Source organism: Homalodisca vitripennis, chromosome 3 (assembly GCF_021130785.1).
Source record: "Homalodisca vitripennis isolate AUS2020 chromosome 3, UT_GWSS_2.1, whole genome shotgun sequence".
NCBI lineage: Eukaryota > Metazoa > Arthropoda > Insecta > Hemiptera > Cicadellidae > Homalodisca > Homalodisca vitripennis.
Genome location: NC_060209.1, coordinates 190,265,783 through 190,282,446, shown reverse-complemented (window position 1 = coordinate 190,282,446; position 16,664 = coordinate 190,265,783). Strand labels below are relative to the sequence as shown.

Here is a 16,664-nt window from a genome sequence, read left to right as displayed (position 1 = left end):
TAGCTTCCGAAATGAACGAAAAAGATAAATGAACTCCACTTCATTGGCAACCTCTAACCACTATACCATTCATGTCCAAAGGTAGCAGTAAGTTAAGCATTCAGTGCAGGTATCGTAGAACTGTTAGGTTTTAAAGTCCAAAGTTGCGTTTCTAGAAAGCCACAGAATTGTGAACTCGAGAGTTGGCAGGATCATTGCTTGCAATCAATGTCCCCTGTTTTAGTGGTATGGTCAACTTTTGATTTTTTCTTTATCTAACTTTTTTAGATTCAAACAAACTCTGCATCTCAAGATGAAAATTTTTTTTCTTTAAATACGCCCCTTTTTCATCTTCCGAAAAAAAATCTGTGCTTTTAACCTGCACCATCCGCTTAGATCTTAGATGACATGATGGTAAACTAACTTGTACACTACACTTCACATTAACCAACAAACTATCAGGTTATGAAGATTATTATGTGCTTGTTTCCAGAGTATGGTCAATACAACTACTGAAAACTAAAGTAGTCCAAATCAGGCTTTAAATAGTGTAAAAGTGTGTTAACTTAATAAATATAATAGTGAATATGCGTTAAGTCACAAATTGCTTGGACTTAACACACTAAACACAAATAGACCTAAGCAGTATAGTTTTTGAGTAAAATGTGACCATGGCTAAACACACATTTTTATTTTACACAATCCAATATTTGTTTCACACTTTTACGTATACCATCTGGCGCACAAGTGAAATAACCTTTTTATTATGTGAAATTGGACTTATCACCCTATAACACAACGTAGATATCATTGTTCTGCATCGGGTGTAGCAATAACCATTAGACCAATTTTGATTAACACACTTTACGCAGCTGGCACAGATATATATATATAATGTTAGTGTGCATATATATATTTACGTACATGCACACTAACATTACTGTATTAATTTTTAAGGAAAACATCGATGTGTTTTGAACGATACATCGATGTTTTGCTACAATCTCGTTAGTCTCGTTTCAGTTTTAATATTCTTCAGTCTCCTCCATTTTTTTTGCCTGTTTCGTACTGGATGGTCTGGAAGTCGTCTAGGAAGATATCTCGTATCTTCCTGTTTCTTGAAGTTTCAGAGACAATAGAATACTAGACATTACAGTTAAATATCTGCAGAGCTACATAGGAAATATCACAGGGTGCAGTTATCAGAGGGATTCTGTAATTACATATTATCGTCAAGTTAGGATACACTTTGTGCAACGTGCTCATGGACGCTGTGTCTGGAGATGGAGAGAGGCCCAACGTAAGTATCTAATCGTTTATCCTCAAAGGTTTTAATACTCAATTTGTCTTTGAGCATATTTTCTATGATAAATGTTTAAAAAAAATTACAGGTGCTATGCTCAATAATTGCTAAATATATGCAATTACACTTTACCTCCACCAATTCTACTTTGGTAGGTACAATGGCCTCATTTGGATGCAGTATAATATGCGGTCAACACTTGAATTATCTATAACATGAGTAACAAATTCTTGCTTTAACTACTTAAACCAAATTACTTGGTAGGTATTTCAAATTACAGTATAGTTTATCTGTTTTTATATGTAAAAAAGTAGGCCTAATAGTAATGATATGATAAATAAAATTCTATGTAGGCTATATTTAAGGTAGCGTAGGATAAGTGAACCAGGTTTTTTGTATCGAAATTGGCAAACGATATTACTTAATCATAATCATTGATATAATCAATATATACAGATTAATTATTTTGACGTATTAACTTAAATAATCTATATCAACAGCTGTAAACGCTTTAAAATAATAAATGTAGGGTAATATTTCAATTTAACATGAATAATTTTTATTATTAAAAATAGCAGTCAATTTTAGAAAACTACACAACATTGCTTTGAGAGATGATAAGACGTGTTTTACATAAGTGGCTTCAACATAATGGACTCGTACAGAAAAACCCATAATGTGAAATTTGTGGGAAAGAAACAACTGTAACTGTGAGAGGAGCAAATATGGTCTCTTAAGTTTTCCTAATTTTGGTTATAATAATTTTTTTGATCACTGTAAATATTAACCCTTTGAGTGCCGCGGCGTTTTGCTATATGGTGTGCATGAAATGCAGAGCCAAAATGCCTGATTTTGCAGGGGTCTGGTTAAAAATTCATACAAAATTATTTATTGGTATAATGTCCAATGTGTGTTATGTATTGGGTTTTTGTTTGTTTTGTAGATAAATATATTTTCTTATAAATATAATACATTCATTAGTAATTTTAACGTTTTTATACCAATAAAAAAAATTAACAAACACGTTATGAACAAAAACATTTTGGTAAATCTTAAGATCAGCGACTACCGCTCCAATCACCGTAATTTTGTTACTTTGGGATTATACCGACCACACCCAGACATGAATCGTTATTTCACATTTTGCTTCTACTGATTACTAGATTAGCGTAGAGCAATATTTCGTCAATACAAAACAAGAATTGTCTTATCGCAAACCCCTCCCCATCCTCAGACAGAGGTCAAAGTCGAGCGGTCTAGTAGATAACGTGATTGCAGTCTCGCCGCCCGTTCAGCTGGTGCGTCGCTTTGTTGTACTTCCGTGTTTTACCCCTACATTTCTCGAAACACAAACCTCAACAAAAAAAAACATTACCAAACAAAAACTAAACTCTATTGAAAAAAACACTCAAAACTTGTTTTTATTCTTGATCGCACTCCGCCACGCAAAATGCGAGTGCCTCCGGCCATTGATGTCAACGAAAGAAAAACATTCCTCGAGATAGTACCTATCAGTAAAATACCAAATTCTAGAGGGGCTGATCAGAAATATAAATTGAATTATAATGGAAAGGCAATTATGTAGCCTACCGTGCAAAAATGTGATGCCGCGCGGCCTGCCGTAATCGGGATTCTCGAGAAAGATAAGATAACAGCGACAACAATACCTGAAAATGCTTGAAAGTTTGTAATTTTGTAATTAAAAAGTTATTTTTTCGTTCTATCATGTTTGTTTCTATAAATTTATATTTTTGTGTTCTCCATACTGGTGTGGTCAGTATAATCCCAAAGTACCGTAATTTTTTGCATACTAACACAGGTTAGCGTAATTTCACCGAAAAAAATAGTCCCGATTATCGCAAACATAAAAACCAGTTTTTCGGCAGTACAATGTTGGCAATACAAAACACATAAATAACAAGATTTTCGACTATCAGACTAAAAACAATGGCTGACCATGGTCGTTTTGATGAGTTGACAGTAGTCACGTGACAAACAGGAAAGTTTCCGATTGGCCGGGCGGATCACGTGACCTATAGGACGGCTTCGATTGACCGCCAGACGTAAACAAACAAACCCACATGGACAAGGAATAATTAGTGAAGTTATTAACATGGCGTGCGATGGTTCTTGTCACACGCTAAAAAGACCCTAGCTTGCCTATTTAAAACTCAGATCACGCAATGCTTTGCGCTGCTTGCTCTTTTAGAAAAAATTAACTCGAGCTTGCAAAGTCCAAGCCAAGATCATGCCATGACTGCTTACACACACAAAACTCAGACAGAACTAACGCAGGTTTCATTACAGGCAAAAGATAAGCGGCGCACGTTTATGACTGATAAGATAAGACGAGTTTATACTAGAACTAGTACCTGAACTACTGCCCTACGAACTAATAAGATCAAAAAACGAATAAATGCACTGCCAGTCAGGTTTTTCTTTTTATTTTATTTTTTTCAATTTTTTGGGGGGGGGGAGTAAACGGCTACGGCGATAATGGGGACTATTTTTTTTTTGTGAAATTACGTTAACTTGTGTTAGAATGCTAAAAATTACGGCGATCGGAGCGGTAGTCGCTGATCTTAAGATTTACCAACATTTTGTTTTTTATTGTGACACACAATGCACTGTTAATTATTGAAATATTTTTTCATTTTCAGTTATGTCATCTTATACTCCATTTAATTCTTTACAAAAATACATATAACCTTTTTTATACTTATAAAGTTTGGAAAATAAATATGAAAATATGAACAGCTAAAAAACTAGAAAGTTTCTAACCTAACCTGACACTCTTGTCTTTTCTACACTGCTAATACTTGAATCTAATGCCTGCAATACTAGGTCTTCATTGTCAGCAATGTTTTTACGACTCATCACAGACTATAACAACATAAACAAACAAAATAATATGAAGATACTAACACTACAAACCCATTTACACTTTAAAACTTTCAATATTTACAATAATTTGTGAAATTAACACCAGCGCAAACAAATCATGTGACGGCTTGTCCGTGTCACTGTCGATTCTAAACACAACTAGGACGCGCTCTCTTTACAACCACCGTAAAAATCAGAATCTACCCAAAATTCAACAAAACCTTCATCAAATGTTACGTTGAAGCGAGATAAATAGGTTTAGATTAGGTTATTATTAATATGTTACTAGTAGTAGGCCTACTAAAATTAAAGATAACCATTACTTGTGTTCAAGTCACCTGAGCCTGAATTTGGGTAATATCTCTGATGTTTTTCTTTTATTGTTAGAAGTGCTGGGTGGACTGGATCTCAGTTGATCTGCGCCGTGATCTTAAGTCGGGAAAGTTCTGATTAGAAATGGATGTAGACTTCAGTGTGGACTTTGGTGATAACCTCGACGCCACCCCGCACTTGTAAAAAAAAGGGAAAACATCCTTTAATGCTGTTAAATACACTGTCGTTTTGAGTTGGGATCGCAAATTGATAGCTGGAATGACAGATAGCTACTCCCATCTCTTACACATTGATATGCAGTGACTTGAATGAGAGGATACATGCACTCCCACACTGCCTTTGTCTACTGGTCGGACTATAGGGAGACTACTGTATGTGGAAAAAGACCTACACATTTAGATTTAGTCTCAGTATACTTGCATCTTAGTGATGTCATTTCAGTAACAACATGATGCTAATACCTAGATTGGATCAGTTACCACGGTAAAAAGTTACTGGAACATAATACCTCAACACGTTATTTTGTAATATAGGTTATTATACAAATAACAGTATTTCTCATTTCTAGTGTACTCAGTATACTTGCATCTTAGTGATGTCATTTCAGTAACAACATGATGCTAATACCTAGATTGGATCAGTTACCACGGTAAAAAGTTACTGGAACATAATACCTCAACACGTTATTTTGTAATATAGGTTATTATACAAATAACAGTATTTCTCATTTCCATACACGTTTTATCTTTGTTTGAATTAATTTGGAACAAAAAAAAAAACCGCATCAGAATCCGTTGCGTAAGTTAGTTTTAAAGATTTAAGCATACATAGGGACAGAGAAAGCACATTTGTTTTATACTATGTAATGATTTACTATCATCCTGAACACAATAGTCTTCTTAAGTTTTCTAGAGTTGGAATGACCATAAAGTTGTAAAGCATTAACCCGAGTTAGACTCTTTAAAAACATTTTGGTAAATGTCTAATTAACGGTTGAAGTGGCAAAATACAAGTCATATTATTAACCTCTTGCTAAGAACAAAATAATAAAAGATTTGAAGGCTTGGAAATGATAAATAATAAAGTTAGAGTACATTGAAAAGGACTTTTTCTCGCGTGGAATAATATTTGGGTAGACTTTAATAAGTGGCCATTATTCGGTTGTTTTAATGAATTGTTCAATGTTTTTATCCAAAAGCATAATTCGATATTACAATTTATTTAACTTAGCATATGATTTCACCTTATTACTTATGGCAGTTTTAATGTAAACAATAAACAGCAAGAAGTAACCAATATTTTGAGACTGAAAATTGGAATGAATATGATGAAAATATGTGAGATAATTTCTCGCAAGTGACTAGATTAGTTTAAGTGGCTTCAACAAGTACGTTTGGCTCCTAGTAATCCATGGGGAGAAATCTTTTCTCCATTTCACTAAAGCTGTTACTCATTGCTATCAAGCTGGGAAAGTTATAAATATTGTAAGATTTCCTTGATCTGTAAGTCTAGGTCTTAGTTGGTTTTGTTGTTTTGTAATGTTAGTGTTAAATTTATGTTTTTAAAATTTTAATAATTGAGATTCTTCTTGTTACGGTAATTTATTATAACTCTTATTGTGTATGATTTTTCCATATCGAAGTTGGATAATATATCGAACAATTCGACAAAAACGACTGAATAACGAGTGTAGACCGCTTATTAAAGTCTCCCCCTAATGATTCATTATTCTTTATCTTCACTGGGTGTCATGTGGTATTTTTTGTCATTGTGAGTCAACCTCATTTTAATTGCTGCTGACAGCCGTTTCCCCATCTTTGGATACATAATATAACAATACTGAAATAGGGGGATTTTACCTAAATAAACAACATGAGAATAATAGTTCATATTATCGGACTGACACAATTGCCTCTGGCCATCAAGCACAGGATATGGCAGTATCTTTGACCATTCATGAATTTTTCCGGCCATTTCTACAAATTAGGAAATGAAAAATTGACAAAGGAAACAAACATTGTAATTTCATCTAACTATTACTTCTTACAACCAAAGTATGCCTAGTTAGTTCTACCATTATTCTAATACTTCATTATTTGTAATTTACATCTCCTAAAACTTTATATTGTTTAGTTTAGGAGAATATTTGCAAAAGGTGAATCTTGTTTCAAAATTAAATTAGTGAGATTGGTATTTTGCTATTATGTGGATATCATTATTTGGAAGAGGTTTTCTTACTGGAAACCTAAAATAACTTAGTTGTTAGAAAGAACAGACTATTTGAATTACAGTATAAAACTACATGTCATTATAATGATCTGTTCTTGTTTTCTGCCTCCAAAGAAATGATGTCGGCAAGGAGGCAATAGACTGTCACTCTCTACTAGTTGTTATTATGTGATGTAGATAGATTTAGATTGTTATAAATGTGTTACTATTATTACTAAAGTTGGATATAAACTTAATGAGCGCTGACATGATCTGAGCTCAAATTTGGGTACTATCTCAGAGTGTTTATTTTATTTTTACTCCTGAAGTACGTGCGGGGTGGCACCAAAGGTAACTTTAGAGTTTGGATGATTGGCACGTGATCTTAGGTTAGGTAAGTATTCATCAGAAAAATACCCCTGGCCATCAGTGCGGGCTTCAATGGGCGTCTTCTTGCACTTCTAGTAAAAAAAGAAAACATTCCTCGAGATAGTACCTAAATTCAACCTCAGATCACGTTAGCGCTTGTTAAAGTTGTATATTTATAAAACGTACATATGTATTTACGTACATAGGTAGATAGGGTCAGAGTGGTCTCTTTTTGAGTTGCTGCTTCCTTTCGAGAGACAGAAAACCACAACTGATTGTTTTAATGACATGTGCCTTTCCCAGTAAGTCAAATACAATATGTTCTTCTTTGTAATGTAGTTATTTTAGGTCCCTAGTAAGAAAAACGTTTCCCAAATAATTGCCTCCCAGACAATACCAAAGTGCTGTTTGGTTTAAAAACAAGACATGATTATACATTAAATTATACTATTACTTTGAAAAATCACGATTACTAACTATAAAAGGAATAAATTAATTTTATTAAATATTTTAACTGCTTAGTTATCCACACTCAAACACAATTTATAAAACTAAATTTGGGTATTTGAGTTGATCGCAGTAGTTTAGTAATGGACAAGATAGTGAAGGCTGTATGGGAAGGTTGTATTCATAAGTGCTGTACTAAACTGTTCTTACCACAGAATACTCAAATAAGCTGTCAGATGCATAAAACACTAACAAATCATAGATATTTAAGAAGCACAGTCCTCATAACCACTAAATGATATTTCCATTTCCAATATTATAAAATTATTTGTGTGGAATAATTATCCATTCCCAATCACATTAATTATTTGTGACTTCCACTTTCTAAAACTATGTATATGTTTGTTCAGAAGGACAAGCAGTATACGTTAATAACGTTGAAATTATGATAGGCAACTTCACTAAAAGCAATGCTTCCTCAAAGGCAAAGGGCCGTCACGGGCCTTTTTTTCAAGAGTGTAGTAAAATGCATATTTCACTTAGTTATTTGTAACTAATTACACGTCATTATTCATATATTTTCTCATTTCGTGCTTGATATGTGTATACATTCACTATTGTTTTGCTGGCTGTTCTCTGGTAAGCTCAATGTGGTTCATGTTTTGTCATAGTAAATCTGCTCTAAATAAGTAATTTATTATTAGATTAAAATAATTTTTATGTCATTAGATTTTTCATAAAGTGTAAAATATATTCTTGAGAAAAACTGCGGTTTTTAAGATATTCTAAGTTAAGGTTAAGGATATTCAGAGTTAAGGTTTATTTCCTATCATTTTGAAACTATTACAGATAATATTATAATAGTTTTTGTAGTAACTGACATATTACCATAAATATTTGAGTCAAATTGGGTATAATTTAATTTATTAGTTTTTAAGATATAAATTTTTTTATAAAAACACAAACAAACATTTAAGAAACTAAGTACAGGAACCTATGTTCATATGATGAAATGTCTTTGTCTTGATTTGAGCAATAATGCATAAACCTTTGTCCAGAGAGTTACGAGACACTCTGTATATATTATTTTGTGTGTGTATTTGTGTCAATTAATGCGAAAAGATACTCTGATTATAGCAGTAGTCATCTGTTTTGTTTTATAATTTGTTGGAATTTCCACAAGATTTTATAAACTTCGGATAAAATCTACAAAATACGCGTATTGCAACATGGGAGTGAGAGGCACTATTCTGATAACAGTGACGAGAAATAAAAACCAAAATGCATGTTTATGTATGTACTGTATATTGTTCAATTTCAAATATTTGCAGCTTTCTATTTAATGTATGTAATAAATGATTGATACTTAACTGTTGGTGTTTTTAATAATAAGTAAAATAATCAAAAGATACATTACTAGAGTAACCCTATTAAACCCTTAGATCGCCAGAATGACTCAGGACAGACAGAAGCGTTAAGTGCCAGACATTTCCTTTTCTGCTTGTCCAAAGATGTAACATTCATTTTTGCGTTTTCTTTTTTAATAAATTGGAAGCAAACAAATGTAAAGATAAGTATTATTGTTAATTCTAAATATTTTTTTCTTTAATTCAAAAAGCTAAGAAAGAATTTTCCTCCAGCAAAATTATCTATTTTACCATAAAACTTAATTCAGATAGGAGTCAACAAATTTTAATATAAAATAGCAAAGTTTGACAGATAAATCTGTTTATTACACAAAAGCTACAAAACGTACATTAAAAAGAATCATTATTCTTTGTAGTAATTACTTTTAAAACTACAAGGAATAATAATGTACTTTATTATTGTAATAAGTTTGAATAACATTTATTGCATAATTGTATCATAAACTTGATTGTAATAATGAGCGTATGGTAAGGATAAAGTAAAAAAGTATCAAACAAAAGTTAAATACTTGTGCATACATTTTACAAAAGTGGGTAGACTTGTTTTCTAACTTTATATTCACTCTAACATTGGGCAAATGTCTTCATTTAGAAAAAATAATGCTATTTAACGAATACAATCAGTTTGATTGCACATTGTAAAATGTATTTCCTTAAACTGTATATAATTATATACTATGCACGTGTGCCCACACACACACAACTAATATATAAAAATCTAATGATGCCTCTCTGTGTGTTTGTGTGTGTTAATCAAATCACGTTAAAACTGTAGGACCATTTGTACTGAAACTGCATTGACATTCTTAGAGTCCCTAGTTAACATTCCTATTCCTATTTTCGAAAACCCCTCTCTGGGTTACGCCTTATTGGTCTCTTTACTGTTGAGCAGAGTTTATCCACATAAGAAAATTATGTTTTAGGAAATATGTTTAACTGTGTGTTTTAGCAAATATTAATTATTCAGTGCTTGGTTAATACTGTAACGCTGGTATCAAAGACAAAATATCAAAGACATTTAACTTTTACTATAAATGTAAATTCTAACCCATCCGAAAATAGAGAATATGATTGAAATAGGCTTCTCAGACCTGTGTATGTTTATATATATATATATATAAAATATATTCTTGATCGGGGGGGGGGGGGACAAATGAAAATCAACTATAACATATAAAGACATTACTCGATCCTCTTCAGAATTTGATAAAATCTGGTATGAAAGTTGTCCATATTAGATTAGGAAAATTAGCAATTTTTTACTTGACTTTTCTTGAACAGATCTGGAATAAAGTCCCTTATTAATTATGGTAATAACAAAATGTTAGATGGAATAAGGCACATAAACAATAAAATAAGGCCATTAGAGGTCAGTGTAATTTACATATTGTGTAAATTGATAAGAATTATTGTATGAATACATTTAATTTTAGAGCACAATGATTTTGACTACAAGCAAGATATGTTTTTCAGGTGCAGAGACAGCATGTTACAGAGCTGCAGAACTGAATAGTGCATTCTTTTTCAAGAAGTGTCAATTAATGGATCAGGTAGACCATGTCACCATTGTGGTAGGTATTGTACTGATGATTAAAAAGGTATTGTATTCCAATAGATGGGTGTTATTTAAAAAAAAAGTTAAACTTCAAGATCCTCTGAAGAGTGAGAGATTCACTTGTTGGAGTGAGCACAATTGCCAGCTGCAAACATAATGTAAACAATTTTGCATTCCAAATACTATTGAAAGAAATTTCACTAGATGACCCCAGAATCCAGAATAGCGTATATCAATTTACTTTACACATATGTGTAGTAAATTAGAAAGATTTGGTTTAAGATTATGCATATGTCACTATCAATTAATGACTGTTAGGATGCATGAGCATGACCGCTTCCTGTTTTCTACTGTTCCTGTGATAATGCAGCCTGTGGCCCATTCCTGACTACTGGGAAATAGTCGTCTTTGTCCCACCTGCTCACCAAATTCTCCTCAACCATATATTTAGCAATTTATATAGTGGCATAGCATTATTTCGGGTTTTGCGTTCTTTTAGAATTTCATAACAAATGTTTTTATACTCAATCCTTCAAATATTTGTATTGTTGTCTTCATAACATTCTAAAGTTTAGTGATATTCCAATAAATATACATACAAGTCTTGTTATATATTAATTTTAAGAGGATGAACATGTAATTGTAACATTTGTAAGTTTGGCAAAAATGTGAGATTGATAGCATCAGATGTTATCCCAGTAAAGGCAAAACTAAGAGCAACTTGAAAGTCAAACAGGCAGTTGTAAATAACAAACTGCATTTAATAAAAGATTCTTAGTCCTTTAGAAACAGATTACTACAAGATTCGTCATGATTGGATGGTGTTGTATCGCCTATGCCTGGCCAAATGCTACTGACATTGCATTCTTGTGAGTTGAGTCGACCTTCCAGTCTGCGCCATATGTGACACTATTGTTACAGTGAAACATGTGCTTGTTGACAGCTATTCACGATACATATGCCTGAATATACTTGACTGCCAAAAAGCGGATCCTACACAACAAAGAGACAACTATAGAAAGACTTCTCTTTTATTAAAAATACTTCTTAATTACACAGAATCTGAAACCATAACTTTTAAATTAATAACCTGTTAACTTATCTTTGTTATTTATATGAGATAATTTATTGTGTTATTTATCGTATAGTCTATTGTTAAATATTATTAATTTTTTGTGTATAGGATGGATCCTATACAGTCCCTTCTAATAAGCATAATGTGTTGTGTTCTTGTTTATCCTTAATAATATTTTCTTATTTATGATTAAGCAATCTCAAATATATATCAATCTGATAAATTGACACTACCATTGTAGAAGTGTCAGTTCTTGCTCACAGGCAGTGATAATCTTAGTGTTATTCAATCTAAAAATCTTCATATAGTCCAGAATTTTGGAGATTGACGCCAACTATGTAAGACCCCTGTTTTAAACATTTAACAATCTGATACATTGGCATTACCATTCTAGGAGTAAATATCAATTCTTGCTCATAGGAAATGATAACTTAAATGTTTTTCCCCCCAAAACTCTTCATATAATCCAGAATTTCAGAGGTAAAGTAACCAGGTAAAACTCCCATTAAAAACATTTAGCAATCAGATTCATTGACACTACCTTTCTAGGAGTAAGTGTCAATTCATGCTCACAGGCAATGATAACTTTAGTGTTTTTTTCCCCAAAATATCTTTATATAGTCCGGAATTTCAGATAAAAGCCAACCATGTAAGACCCTGTTAAAACATTTAACAATCTGATACATTGACACTACCATTCTAGGAGTAAGTGTCAATTCTTGCTCACAGGCAATGATAACCTTGGTTTTTTTTGCTCCAAACAATTTTCATATAGCTAACCAGGTAAAACCCCTGTTAAAAGCATCTAACAATCTGATACATTGACACTACCATTCTAAGAGTAAGTGTCAATTCTTGCTCACAGGCAATGATAACCTTGGTGATTTTTTTGCTCCAAAAAATCTTCATATTATAGTCCAGAATTTCAGAGATTAAAGTCAACCAAGCAAGATCTCCTGTTAAATTGTGACCTAGATTATGACTCATTCTAACTTCTCTTTACAATCGATGAACTCTAGTCTTCAATTGAAGCCAGTAAAACTTAGCTCTAGGCCTCAATTACATATTTTATGCTATGTTGCAGAAATTGATGGATGAATAAAAAATGGTAGTCCTATGCTGTGTAATAGAACATGGACAACAAATTTTATGCTGTGTAATATCTGGAAAACAAATTTTTGTATCTTTACATAGCTCTCATGTCATTACACTTCACAAACTGGGCCAGTAGAGAACCACTCCTGGAATCTTATCAACTATTATCCCTCTCGATTAGTTCCTGCAAAGTCTTTGAGAGGCTGGTTAATTACACCTTTTTGTAATCCTTTTAATGTGGTTAAGGCACATCAACTAGTAACCATCTACTGGTAGTGGAGTTGCTATCATAAATTCCTTTATTAACAAGAAACATAGGCCAATATGGAAAACTTAGGTGGCCATATGTGAATTTTGAGAAGTTAATCGAGTAGTAAAACCAATTATTTCTTTTTATAATTAACGGTTCCAGAAACAATACTCAACCCGTCCCTTCCCTTATCATTACACAGGATCTGTCCGAAGGTAGTTGGGACGTGATCTTCGTATGAGTAAGTACATATAACATATTACTATTTTTCTATGAGACATTTCTACATTTATCGCGTCTTATAAATAGTTCTTATAAAAACTATTTTTTGTTAAAGATTTCATTTTTAAAAGCTTTTAGGTGCGTTTCCCCGTCCATTCCCGCTGTATTTACTTTTGGTTACAAGTTTTCTAAATAATTGGGTTTAACAATATTTTATGAGGTTATTGAAAAAATTATTATAAATTTCCTGGAATAAAATTTATTTTGTCTGTTGTAGGCTCATCAGGCACCTCTGGCGTAAAATTGGTGAATTGCAGACATTTTTTTGAGCAGATGGATGCACAAAATTTGCCATATATGAATGATGAACTTGAATACTTGGAAAATCATCTGACAAGTTATGGTAAAACAGATGATATAAAAAAAGGACAAAGCATTCATTTTTTAAATGTTAAAAGTAATATAAGCAAAGGTAATAAAAAGCACACAATATAGAAGATATATCTTTGTAAACAAACAATTCTTGGTTAGCAGGAATGTTTGAAATCCCATGAAATGTTTAGTGACCCAAAATCGCCCAGCTCGACTCAGCAAATCATTTGGGGAATTAAGTGAGAGAAGTGGAGGAAAAATGAGGAACATCATTCTGCTGTGGACGAAGACATAATTGTTATGCAGCGTACGCTGTTTTACAAAAGGGTAAATGCTTCAAAAATGATTAAAGATAACCAGTTTCCCAAATAAGTGTGAACGAATATAAAAAACATTTCTGAAACAAAGGAAGATATTCTCCTGATACCACAGCAAGTGTTGATACTGTTTGTCAATACCAATTTAATGAAATAATAAGAGCTCCAAACAAAAATGTTACCCACTTTATGAATTACTCTTGAAGACTAAAAGAACGTTATCTTCCTTGGAATCGGTAAGTATAATTGCTACCAGTGCTGAAAGTGACAAGTCTCTAATGAATTCTACGGTTATCAATTTACCTGGAAGATGTCTTAGCCATACTAACTGAAAATGGGAGAAATTCGCTAGGGCTAATTTACAAATGTGGTTTGTGGTGGGTCAAAATAAGCTCATTTCAAGCAGAAATTTACCAACAATAAAGACTTAGACGCTAATATAATTGTTAGTTCCTTTGTGATATTTAACTTGCTTATTGTTTTTGTAAAAGAGAAGAGAAGAAAAAAATTTGTTTAGCAACTTACAGACTCCCTTCAATCTGAAGGAGTAAATGTAACCTTTTTTGGGTAACGTGTCATCTTGGAATTTCTAGAAAGGAGCTGGCAAATAAAGGAGCTAAAGAAGCTTGTACACTTCAACCTTTCTCCACAAGGATCAGACATTGTCTCTGTGATGAAGGCGAAAATAAAAATTGCGTGGAGTTACAATCGGCGGGCTGTTGATAATAACATGCTAAGATTAAAAGGACAAGTGTTATACCATAGAACACAGCGTCCCGGCGGAATGGTTATAAGGAGGTAGTGTTGTGTCGTCTTCGACTAGGACACTCTGTTGACTCACGGCTACATCATAAGCATCCGGCTAATATGCACCATATGCAACACTACTGTTATAGTGTCCCTATTCCACATGCAACACTACTGTTATAGTGTCCTTATTCCACATGCAACACTACTGATGTAGTGTCCCTATTCCAAATGCATCACTACTGTTGTTGTGTCCCAATTCCAAATGCAACACTACTGTTGTAGTGTCCCTATTCCTCGTGCAACACTACTGTTGTAGTGTCCCTATTCCTCGTGCAACACTATTGTTGTAGTGTCCCTATTCCAAATGCAACACTAATGTTGTAGTGTCCCTATTCCACATGCAACACTAATGTTGTAGTGTCCCTATTCCTCATGCATCACTACTGTTGTAGTGTCCCTATTCCACATGCAACACTACTGTTGTAGTGTCCCAATTCCAAATGCAACACTACTGTTGTAGTGTCCCTATTCCTCGTGCAACACTACTGTTGTAGTGTCCCTATTCCTCGTGCAACACTACTGTTGTAGTGTCCCTATTCCTCGTGCAACACTACTGTTGTAGTGTCCCTATTCCACATGCAACAATACTGTTGTATCCCAATTCCAAATGCAACACTACTCTTGTAGTGTCCCTATTCCTCGTGCAACACTACTGTTGTAGTGTCCCTATTCCACATGCAACACTACTGTTGTAGTGTCCCTATTCCAAATGCAACACTACTTGTTGTAGTGTCCCTATTCCAAATGCAACACTAATATTGTAGTGTCCCTATTCCATATGCAACATTACTGTTGTAGTGCCCCTATTCCTCATGCATCATTACTGTTGTAGTGTCCCTATTCATCGTGCAACACTACTGTTGTACTGTCCCTATTCCTCGTGCAACACTACTGTTGTAGTGTCCCTATTCCACATGCAACACTACTGTTGTAGTGTCCCTATTCCTCATGCAACACTACTGTTGTAGTGTCCCTATTCCACATGCAACGCTACTGTTGTAGTGTCCCTATTCCACATGCAACAATACTGTTGTAGTGTCTCTATTCCTCATGCAACACTACTGTTGTAGTGTCCCAATTCCAAATGCAACACTACTCTTGTAGTGTCCCTATTCCTCGTGCAACACTACTGTTGTAGTGTCCCTATTCCACATGCAACAGTACTGTTGTAGTGTCCCTATTCCTCGTGCAACACTATTGTTGTAGTGTCCCTATTCCAAATGCAACACTAATGTTGTAGTGTCCCTATTCCTCGTGCAACATTACTGTTGTAGTGTCCCTATTCCACATGCATCACTACTGTTGTAGTGTCCCTATTCATCGTGCAACACTATTGTTGTAGTGTCCCTATTCCACATGCAACACTAATGTTGTAGTGTCCCTATTCCACATGCAACAATACTGTTGTAGTGTCTCTATTCCTCATGCAACACTACTGTTGTAGTGTCCCTATTCATCGTGCAACACTACTGTTGTATTGTACCTATTACACATGCAACACTACTGTTGTAGTGTCCCTATTCTAAATGCATCACTACTGTTGTTGTGTCCCAATTCCAAATGCAACACTACTGTTGTATTGTCCCTATTCCTCGTGCAACACTACTGTTGTAGTGTCCCTATTCCTCGTGCAACACTACTGTTGTTGTAGTGTCCCTATTCCTCGTGCAACACTACTGTTATAGTGTCCCTATTCCACATGCAACATTACTGTTGTAGTGTCCCTATTCCTCGTGCAAGACTATTGTTGTAGTGTCCCTATTCCAAATGCAACACTAATGTTGTAGTGTCCCATTCCACATGCAACACTACTGTTGTAGTGCCCCTATTCCTCATGCATCACTACTGTTGTAGTGTCCCTATTCCACATGCAACACTATACTGTTGTGTCCCTATTCCAAATGCAACACTACTGTTGTAGTGTCCCTATTCCTCGTGCAACACTACTGTTGTAGTGTCCCTATTCCTCGTGCAACACTACTGTTGTAGTGTCCCTATTCCACATGCAACACTACTGTT

At 33.9% G+C, this 16,664-nt stretch overlaps 1 long non-coding RNA gene across 1 annotated transcript; it reads left to right on the top strand.

Moving 5' to 3' along the window:
• The first annotated feature begins 1,049 nt into the window (after positions 1–1,049).
• LOC124357905 lies at positions 1,050–15,346 on the top strand. The gene is made up of 3 exons (XR_006922009.1): positions 1,050–1,279; positions 10,423–10,520; positions 13,424–15,346. It is a non-coding gene; the product is annotated as an uncharacterized LOC124357905 (long non-coding RNA).
• The last annotated feature ends 1,318 nt before the right edge of the window (positions 15,347–16,664 follow it).